Genomic DNA, 10,234 nt, shown 5'->3' with positions numbered 1-10,234 from the left:
CAAAGATGTGAAAACATCATCTTTGCATATCGCAAAGTGCCTTTATAGTTTTTGTATATCTCTATATACATACATAGAATTTCCATGGCAAAGCAAATTCTGATTGCTTCAGTTCGCCTGCCTACGCTCACAAAGCTTGTATGTACCTACATATCAATATATGAGAATTGCATAAACTACATATTTACGCTAGGCTAAATGTATAGTACGGAAAAAACCTATAAATCCAAATAATCAATCGAAATAATAGCTAATTATGGTATAAATAATATACATCACTTGGTTTAACTATAGACCTACTTAATAGCTAAAAACATGGTGTAACTAAATAACTATTACTTGAAATAATTAAAAATTACCGTAAATTTTTATAATACCACAGTCCATAGCAAACAATATAAATTAATCAATAAAATATCACAGTTCAATAAATAGATCAGTTGCCTTGTTCGGCCCACTGTGCATGAGCTCACCCGAGTAAACATAAATTTGTATTTCCAAAAGAAACGAAAAATTTGCAACAACAACTTATACTAACTTTGGCAAAAGCAATTGCTTAGCATAATTTTCCTCAGCATTACTTCGCGTCGTTGGAAGGCCTTTCATCGGACAGCAGTGAAAAAAAATGCAAGTAAGAAAATGCGATTCTCTTGTATTTGTTGTTGAGGCGATCGGCAAAGCAACAGCAAAAGTAGGTACAAAGCGTAATTTGACTAGTGCTGGAATTTAGTATCCGATGTGAATTGCCCGCATGAAGAACTCTACTGCTTGCTTTTGTTTTGGCGACATATTTACATTTTCTATATGTTTATGCATCCTCCTGAACCTTTACATTTGCACATGCTCAAATCATGAAAATTTACCTTATTTTCTAAGTTGGTAATAAGGCTTAATACCCACATTTGTACTTATGATAGATCCCTAGATAATTTATATTGACACCTAAATTGAGATCTAAGTAAATAAACAAATTCCCTAGCTACTTATATACTTACCTATATACTAGCGCAACCAGTACACATGGGCAAATGGTATTTTTTTTATATTCGTACTTGTTAAAATTTTATGTAAGATTTGTCAATTTGTATATTTGGAATAAGGTTTATAAAATTCTATAAGCCCAGAATTTGTTTTGTTAAACTTTATTAATTATACCAATTTCTCGTAATAGCCCAATTTGCAAGTTTTTTTGAAGAGTGGCAGACGTTGAAGCCTAAATAAAGTTATCATTAATTGCGAAGGTACTATGAATTTTCGTTAATAAAATAGTGACTTTATAATGTTGGAGTAGAAAATTTTGACTTTTCCTTGTGACATGGTGAGTTAAAAACAGCGACATCAGCGATAATAAAAACGGGCCCTCTACCAAAAAGGTCAATTGAGTGGCATGGAGGGTGGGTAAAGAACGCGCGTTGCTTTACAACATAATACGTCGCGATTCCAGCCAAATGAGGATAACCACAGTACCGGTTTTGACTTTGACCACCCTGTTGCGTAACCGTTTGCCAACATATCTTTCATAAACAGTGCGTAGAGAATTGGTTGAAAACGCACTCAGATTGTCCCTCATGCACAAGAATTTTACAACCAAAAGATTTAAAGTTAGTGGTAGGTAATCATTCACCAAGTCACTCACAGCCTACGGCTTCGGCTACAACAGGTGCAAGGCTGGGAGTAGTAACGCGTAGCCTAGCAAGAAATTTAGCTCCAAATATGACCTCGGCTGTGGAACAGCAACCAGAACCGCCATCTTTAAACACCAGCTTAAATGTCCCGATTGCGGACATGAGTCAAAGCTCAGGTAATGCTCCCAACCGAAATGCTCGAGATAACTCGAACAGATCGCGAAATCGTGGGAGAAGAAATAATGCTAATCGTCCAAACAGTATTGATTACGACCGAATCTCACAAATGGTAGAAGAGAGTGTTCAACGAATGTGTCGTTCCTTGAATTTAACTTCCAATCCAATCGATCGGAATACGCGTAATAATAGCGGATCGCCCGATGAGAATAGTCGCAATAATTTGTCAAGGGGTGGATCATTAAGTACGGCGGTTAATCCCACAAAAATTTCTAATATTATACAAAAATGGAATGTGCAGTTCGATGGTACTTCTGACGGTTTGACTGTAGAAGAATTTGTGTACAGAATTAGCATGTTGACCAGGGAAACTTTAAACAATGATTTTGACGCATTATGCAAAAATTTGCACTCACTGTTAAAAGGAAAAGCCTTGGATTGGTATTGGAGGTACCATAAACAGGTAGAAACAATTGATTGGCGTGAATTTTGTCTAGCGTTACGTTATCAATACAAAGACTTTCGTTCCGATTTTGATTTCCGGGAACAAATACGTGCGCGTAAGCAAAAGCCAGGAGAATCTTTTCAGAGTTTTTACGATGCAGTCAGTTTACTTGTAGACCGACTAGGCAGAAGCATTCCGGAGGAAGAGTTAATTGAAATTCTTATCCGTAATCTTAGATCTGAAGTCAGGCATGAATTGTTATACATACCTGTCCTATCAGTGGCGCATTTGAGGAAGTTGTGCCAAATGCGCGAGAATCTATTAAAAGAGGAACAGTCCGGTAGATCTAGCCAAATTAAACCCCCAGCTACTATAGGTGCCCGTAGACAAGTATTTACTCTTGAAAGTGAAGAAATGGACCGGGTTGAATCTGATAGGACTCAAGCAGATATTGCAGCTATCCACAAGCCGCACAGCAAGCTGAAGTGCTGGAACTACGATAGTGAAGGGCACATATGGGAAGATTGTCTGGCAGACGGACGCGTGTTCTGCTATGGATGTGGGACACCGAATGTGTACAAACCGCAGTGCGAAAAATGTGCGAAGCGCAAAGCGGAAAACTGCCAACGGGGTGCATTCAACAACAACCGACTGCCCCCGAATTAAAAAAAGGAACCAACAAACCGATTATTAACCGCCAAAGCGCTAGCTTTGGTCATTTTACGGATATTCATTTTTCCTTTAAATCGTACCATGAACGACTGGAAAACTACATGGAAGTTCGGAAAAGAATTTTCGAAGAAAACGGCAAGCGAGTGAAAAGGAACACATTGCGTATGAGAGATTTTTTGGTAGAATACGTAAAAATAAGAAGATATTAGTTTCATCCATTTTTAATAATAACACAGACTTAAGAAGTTACGCGGAAGTAAAATTTTTGAGTTATACCGAGCTAGGCTTATTAGATACTGGCGCAAATGTAAGTTGTATCGGGTCCGATATTGCGCAAAAAGATTTCTCCAATTTGTCAGAATTTCACCGCATTAATTCTCATGTAAAAACAGCAGATGGCCGTGCGCATCACGTTAAAGGGTTTCTTAACGTATATATGCGATACCAAGATATGGAAAGACAAATAAAATTATACGTCATACCGTCGATTACACTAAGACTTATTTTGGGTATTGACTTCTGGCGCATTTTCGAATTAGCACCAGGGATTATCAATGAAGTGGCGCTAGAAAATTCCCAGGGAGATTCTTCGATTGATTTTCTGTTGACAGATAGCCAAAAGCTTTTTCCTAATTTTGAAATTCAAGGCTTAGGCCGTACTGGGTTGATTCAACATCATATTGACGTAGGCGGTGCCAAACCGATTAAACAAAGATACTACCCTGTTAGCCCGGCTGTTGAAAAATTAATGTTTGACGAAGTGGATAGGATGATGAAATTAGGCGTAATTGAGCCATCTAATTCAGCATGGAGCTCGCCAATGAGATTAGTGGTAAAACCCGGCAAGGTTCGATTGTGCTTGGATGCCCGCAAAGTTAATGAAGTGACGAAAAAAAGATGCTTATCCACTTCAGAGCATCGACGGCATCTTTTCTCGACTGCCAAAGGCTAACATCATTACCAAATTAGATCTGAAGGATGCCTATTGGCAGATTGAGTTGTCGCCAGAGTCGCGTCCGTTAACAGCGTTCACGATTCCCGGGCGACCGCTGTACCAATTTGTTGTCATGCCATTTGGACTATGCAACGCACCGGCCACGATGTGCCGACTCATGGATGCCTTAATCCCCCCAGATCTGCAACATTGCGTGTTCGGTTGATGACATGTGCATAGTATCTGAAGATTTTTCTTCGCATCTGTCTGTATTGGTGCGCATAGCAGAACAATTTCGAAAAGCGAATCTTACACTAAACCTGAACAAAAGTCAATTCTGTGTAACTAAAATCAACTACTTAGGTTATGTGATAGGAAGCGGTGGAGTTTCCACTGACCCAGAAAAGATTTCTTGTATTGTGTCTTGGCCCCCGCCCAAGAATATTAAACAAGTCCGTGGATTTTTAGGAGTGTGCGGATGGTACAGGAGATTTATTAAGAATTTTGCGGAAATCACATCTCCCATAACGGAGGTTTTGTCCACAAAAAGAAAGTTTCTTTGGACTGACNGCGGATGGTACAGGAGATTTATTAAGAATTTCGCGGAAATCACATGTCCCATAACGGAGGTTTTGTCCACAAAAAGAAAGTTTCTTTGGACTGACGAAGCTCAAGCTGCGCAGGAAAAGCTTAAGTTACTGTTAACTTCTGCACCTGTTTTACAAAATGCCGATTTTAATAGAAATTTTTATTTACATTGCGATGCCCGCGATTATGGTATTGGCGCGGTGCTTGTACAATTATCCGATGAAAATGAGGAAAAACCTATAGCATTCATGTCAAGNATGAAAAACCTATAGCATTCATGTCAAAGAAATTATCGAAAGCTGAAAGAAACTATAGTGTCACTGAAAGAGAATGTTTAGCCGTAATTTTAGCCATTGAGAAGTTTCGATGTTATCTCGAACTTCAAGAGTTCGAGGTAATTACTGACCATTCTAGCCTCGTATGGCTGATGCGACAGAAAAACGTTAGCGGTAGGTTAGCAAGGTGGATTTTGCGCTTACAAACATATAAATTTACCATTTCCCACCGCAAAGGCAAAGATCATACTGTTCCGGATGCGTTATCGCGCATCTATGATACCGAGATATCGAGCTTAGAAGCAGTAGGCCCTGAAATTGATGTAGATTCCACCGCTTTCTTCGATCCAGACTATGTGCAATTGGTACGGAAAATCCAAGACAGTAAAGACAATTTACCCGATTTAAAAGTCGTTGATAAGTTTGTTTATATTCGCACGCAGCATTTGGCAGGTAGCATAGACGAAGACAACAACGCGTGGAAATTATGGGTCCCCGAAAGGTTGAGGAAGGACGTTATTAAACGTGCCCATGACAGTGTCATTACTGCCCATGCCGGCATGCAAAAAACCATTGAGCGAATTAAGCGAAATTTGTTTTGGCCAGGTTTGGCGAAAGATGTACGTGACTATATCCGACAGTGCGATACCTGCAAAGAAACAAAAGCGCCAAACGTTACGTTTACTCCGCCAATGGGGTTGCAAAGCGTGTCTTTGAGACCCTTTCAAAAATTTTACATTGATATCCTTGGCCCATATCCAAGAAGCAAACGCGGCAATATTGGTTTGTTGATAGTGCTTGATCATTTTAGCAAATTCCATTGGCTCTGTCCTTTGCGTAAATTTACCTCCGCTGCTATACAAGATTTTCTTCTACATCACATTTTTCATTGTTATGGAGTTCCTGAGACGATAGTAAGCGATAATGGTTCGCAGTTTAAGTCAAATGACTTTAAAGCATTTTTGACAGAATTCGGAATTAGGCAAATGTTCACTGCTTTATATTCGCCGCAAAGCAATGCAGCTGAGCGCGTGAACAGGTCATTGTTAGCTGCTATCCGATCATATATTAAGCAGGACCAATCAGAATGGGATAAATATTTGACAAGTATTTGTTGTGCCCTTAGATCTTCACTCCATCAGTCAATAGGATGTTCGCCATATAAAGCCTTATTTGGTTGCAACATGGTAACGCATGGTTCGGATTACCGCTTGCTTAAACACCTTTCGTTGGTCGAAGAGTCGAGTGTGGCAATTGACCATGGCGACAAATTGACAATATTGCGAAAAGACATACAAGACAATATACGTAAGGCGTATGATCGAAACGTAGCTCAGTATAACCTGCGAGCAAAACGAGTTTCGTTTAAGGTAGGTCAGGAAGTGTTCAGACGAAATTTTGCCTTAAGTAAATCCGATAAAAATTTTAATGCTAAGCTGGGAGCTCAGTTTATAAAATGCAGGATAAAGAAAAAAGTAGGAAATGCATATTATTTAATCGAAGACTTGAAAGGCAAAGAAATTGGAACTTATCACGCTAAGGATATTAAACCCTAATTCCAGCTAATCATCCAGCCAAAGGCAGTCAGATTATCCCTGTTGCGTAACCGTTTGCCAACATATCTTTCATAAACAGTGCGTAGAGAATTGGTTGAAAACGCACTCAGATTGTCCCTCATGCACAAGAATTTTACAACCAAAAGATTTAAAGTTAGTGGTAGGTAATCATTCACCAAGTCACTCACAGCCTACGGCTTCGGCTACAACAGGTGCAAGGCTGGGAGTAGTAACGCGTAGCCTAGCGAGAAATTTAGCTCCAAATATGACCTCGGCTGTGGAACAGCAACCAGAACCGCCATCTTTAAACACCAGCTTAAATGTCCCGATTGCGGACATGAGTCAAAGCTCAGGTAATGCTCCCAACCGAAATGCTCGAGATAACTCGAACAGATCGCGAAATCGTGGGAGAAGAAATAATGCTAATCGTCCAAACAGTATTGATTACGACCGAATCTCACAAATGGTAGAAGAGAGTGTTCAACGAATGTGTCGTTCCTTGAATTTAACTTCCAATCCAATCGATCGGAATACGCGTAATAATAGCGGATCGCCCGATGAGAATAGTCGCAATAATTTGTCAAGGGGTGGATCATTAAGTACGGCGGTTAATCCCACAAAAATTTCTAATATTATACAAAAATGGAATGTGCAGTTCGATGGTACTTCTGACGGTTTGACTGTAGAAGAATTTGTGTACAGAATTAGCATGTTGACCAGGGAAACTTTAAACAATGATTTTGACGCATTATGCAAAAATTTGCACTCACTGTTAAAAGGAAAAGCCTTGGATTGGTATTGGAGGTACCATAAACAGGTAGAAACAATTGATTGGCGTGAATTTTGTCTAGCGTTACGTTATCAATACAAAGACTTTCGTTCCGATTTTGATTTCCGGGAACAAATACGTGCGCGTAAGCAAAAGCCAGGAGAATCTTTTCAGAGTTTTTACGATGCAGTCAGTTTACTTGTAGACCGACTAGGCAGAAGCATTCCGGAGGAAGAGTTAATTGAAATTCTTATCCGTAATCTTAGATCTGAAGTCAGGCATGAATTGTTATACATACCTGTCCTATCAGTGGCGCATTTGAGGAAGTTGTGCCAAATGCGCGAGAATCTATTAAAAGAGGAACAGTCCGGTAGATCTAGCCAAATTAAACCCCCAGCTACTATAGGTGCCCGTAGACAAGTATTTACTCTTGAAAGTGAAGAAATGGACCGGGTTGAATCTGATAGGACTCAAGCAGATATTGCAGCTATCCACAAGCCGCACAGCAAGCTGAAGTGCTGGAACTACGATAGTGAAGGGCACATATGGGAAGATTGTCTGGCAGACGGACGCGTGTTCTGCTATGGATGTGGGACACCGAATGTGTACAAACCGCAGTGCGAAAAATGTGCGAAGCGCAAAGCGGAAAACTGCCAACGGGGTGCATTCAACAACAACCGACTGCCCCCGAATTAAAAAAAGGAACCAACAAACCGATTATTAACCGCCAAAGCGCTAGCTTTGGTCATTTTACGGATATTCATTTTTCCTTTAAATCGTACCATGAACGACTGGAAAACTACATGGAAGTTCGGAAAAGAATTTTCGAAGAAAACGGCAAGCGAGTGAAAAGGAACACATTGCGTATGAGAGATTTTTTGGTAGAATACGTAAAAATAAGAAGATATTAGTTTCATCCATTTTTAATAATAACACAGACTTAAGAAGTTACGCGGAAGTAAAATTTTTGAGTTATACCGAGCTAGGCTTATTAGATACTGGCGCAAATGTAAGTTGTATCGGGTCCGATATTGCGCAAAAAGATTTCTCCAATTTGTCAGAATTTCACCGCATTAATTCTCATGTAAAAACAGCAGATGGCCGTGCGCATCACGTTAAAGGGTTTCTTAACGTATATATGCGATACCAAGATATGGAAAGACAAATAAAATTATACGTCATACCGTCGATTACACTAAGACTTATTTTGGGTATTGACTTCTGGCGCATTTTCGAATTAGCACCAGGGATTATCAATGAAGTGGCGCTAGAAAATTCCCAGGGAGATTCTTCGATTGATTTTCTGTTGACAGATAGCCAAAAGCTTTTTCCTAATTTTGAAATTCAAGGCTTAGGCCGTACTGGGTTGATTCAACATCATATTGACGTAGGCGGTGCCAAACCGATTAAACAAAGATACTACCCTGTTAGCCCGGCTGTTGAAAAATTAATGTTTGACGAAGTGGATAGGATGATGAAATTAGGCGTAATTGAGCCATCTAATTCAGCATGGAGCTCGCCAATGAGATTAGTGGTAAAACCCGGCAAGGTTCGATTGTGCTTGGATGCCCGCAAAGTTAATGAAGTGACGACATGCTCAAATCATGAAAATTTACCTTATTTTCTAAGTTGGTAATAAGGCTTAATACCCACATTTGTACTTATGATAGATCCCTAGATAATTTATATTGACACCTAAATTGAGATCTAAGTAAATAAACAAATTCCCTAGCTACTTATATACTTACCTATATACTAGCGCAACCAGTACACATGGGCAAATGGTATTTTTTTTATATTCGTACTTGTTAAAATTTTATGTAAGATTTGTCAATTTGTATATTTGGAATAAGGTTTATAAAATTCTATAAGCCCAGAATTTGTTTTGTTAAACTTTATTAATTATACCAATTTCTCGTAATAGCCCAATTTGCAAGTTTTTTTGAAGAGTGGCAGACGTTGAAGCCTAAATAAAGTTATCATTAATTGCGAAGGTACTATGAATTTTCGTTAATAAAATAGTGACTTTATAATGTTGGAGTAGAAAATTTTGACTTTTCCTTGTGACATGGTGAGTTAAAAACAGCGACATCAGCGATAATAAAAACGGGCCCTCTACCAAAAAGGTCAATTGAGTGGCATGGAGGGTGGGTAAAGAACGCGCGTTGCTTTACAACATAATACGTCGCGATTCCAGCCAAATGAGGATAACCACAGTACCGGTTTTGACTTTGACCATTGTTGTAATTATTGATCCCGCTTTAATGTTATTTGCATTCAAGCCGTTTAGTTTTTTGTTTTTTTTTTCTTTTGGATTTGTTTTCCTTTGTAGTGTACCATCAGTATTATTTAGCTTCTGCAGGGACTCTATAATAAAGTTTGTAATGTAGACTTTCGGCACCAGCCACGAACTCCCCCCAACCGCTAAGAGCTGGCACATTTAAAAGGGTCCCGACCCGGCTGAATGTCGTTAGTCACAGTGAGATGCGCTATTGCGCGTGTTTGTATACCTTGATATGCATCAGCCTCACTTAACCATATACAGGTCACTGTATATCCCCGGCACATTAACATTACAGAATCCACCACGTAATTTGAACTCGCGATATCCGTATTGTCACTGCCTGGTCGCGTGGCCAGTATCGTGTTACATACGGGAGATCGTGGGATCATTCCGCTCCGCAGGAAGGGGCTACTAGCCCCGGACGGGGGTTGGATCGCGGTGCCTTGGTTTTGCTTCCGTTCATCCATTTTTAATTTTTTTCACTTCCTCACTACGGGGTGAGTAAGTGACAGTACACTTAGCACCCCCTTTGTACTTTTTTTAAAGGTAATTATATTTTATTTTTAATTGGTTATATTAAGTTTAATAATATTTACAGATTGTTTCGCTATAGCGGTTTACTTTCGTTTAATTTAATATTTTATTTGGCTTAGTTAAGTTTTCTTTAATTTACTTATATTAATTTAATTTAATTTCACTTAATTTAACTTAATCTAATTTAATTTAATTTAGCTAATTTGATTTACTTTAATTTCCTTTAATTTAATTTAATTTAATTTAATTTAATTTAACCTACTCCAATTTAATTTAATTTAACTTAATTTAATTTAATTTAACTTAATTTAATTTAGTTTAATTTAATTTAATTTAATTTAGTTGAATTTAATTTAGTTTAATTTAATGTTATTT

Source organism: Rhagoletis zephyria, unplaced genomic scaffold (assembly GCF_001687245.7).
Source record: "Rhagoletis zephyria isolate East Lansing unplaced genomic scaffold, Rhagoletis_zephyria_1.1 Rzeph_scaffold_00486, whole genome shotgun sequence".
NCBI classification, from domain to species: Eukaryota; Metazoa; Arthropoda; class Insecta; order Diptera; family Tephritidae; genus Rhagoletis; species Rhagoletis zephyria.
The sequence above is the reverse complement of the archived record's forward strand: the minus strand, read 5'-3'. Positions refer to the sequence as shown.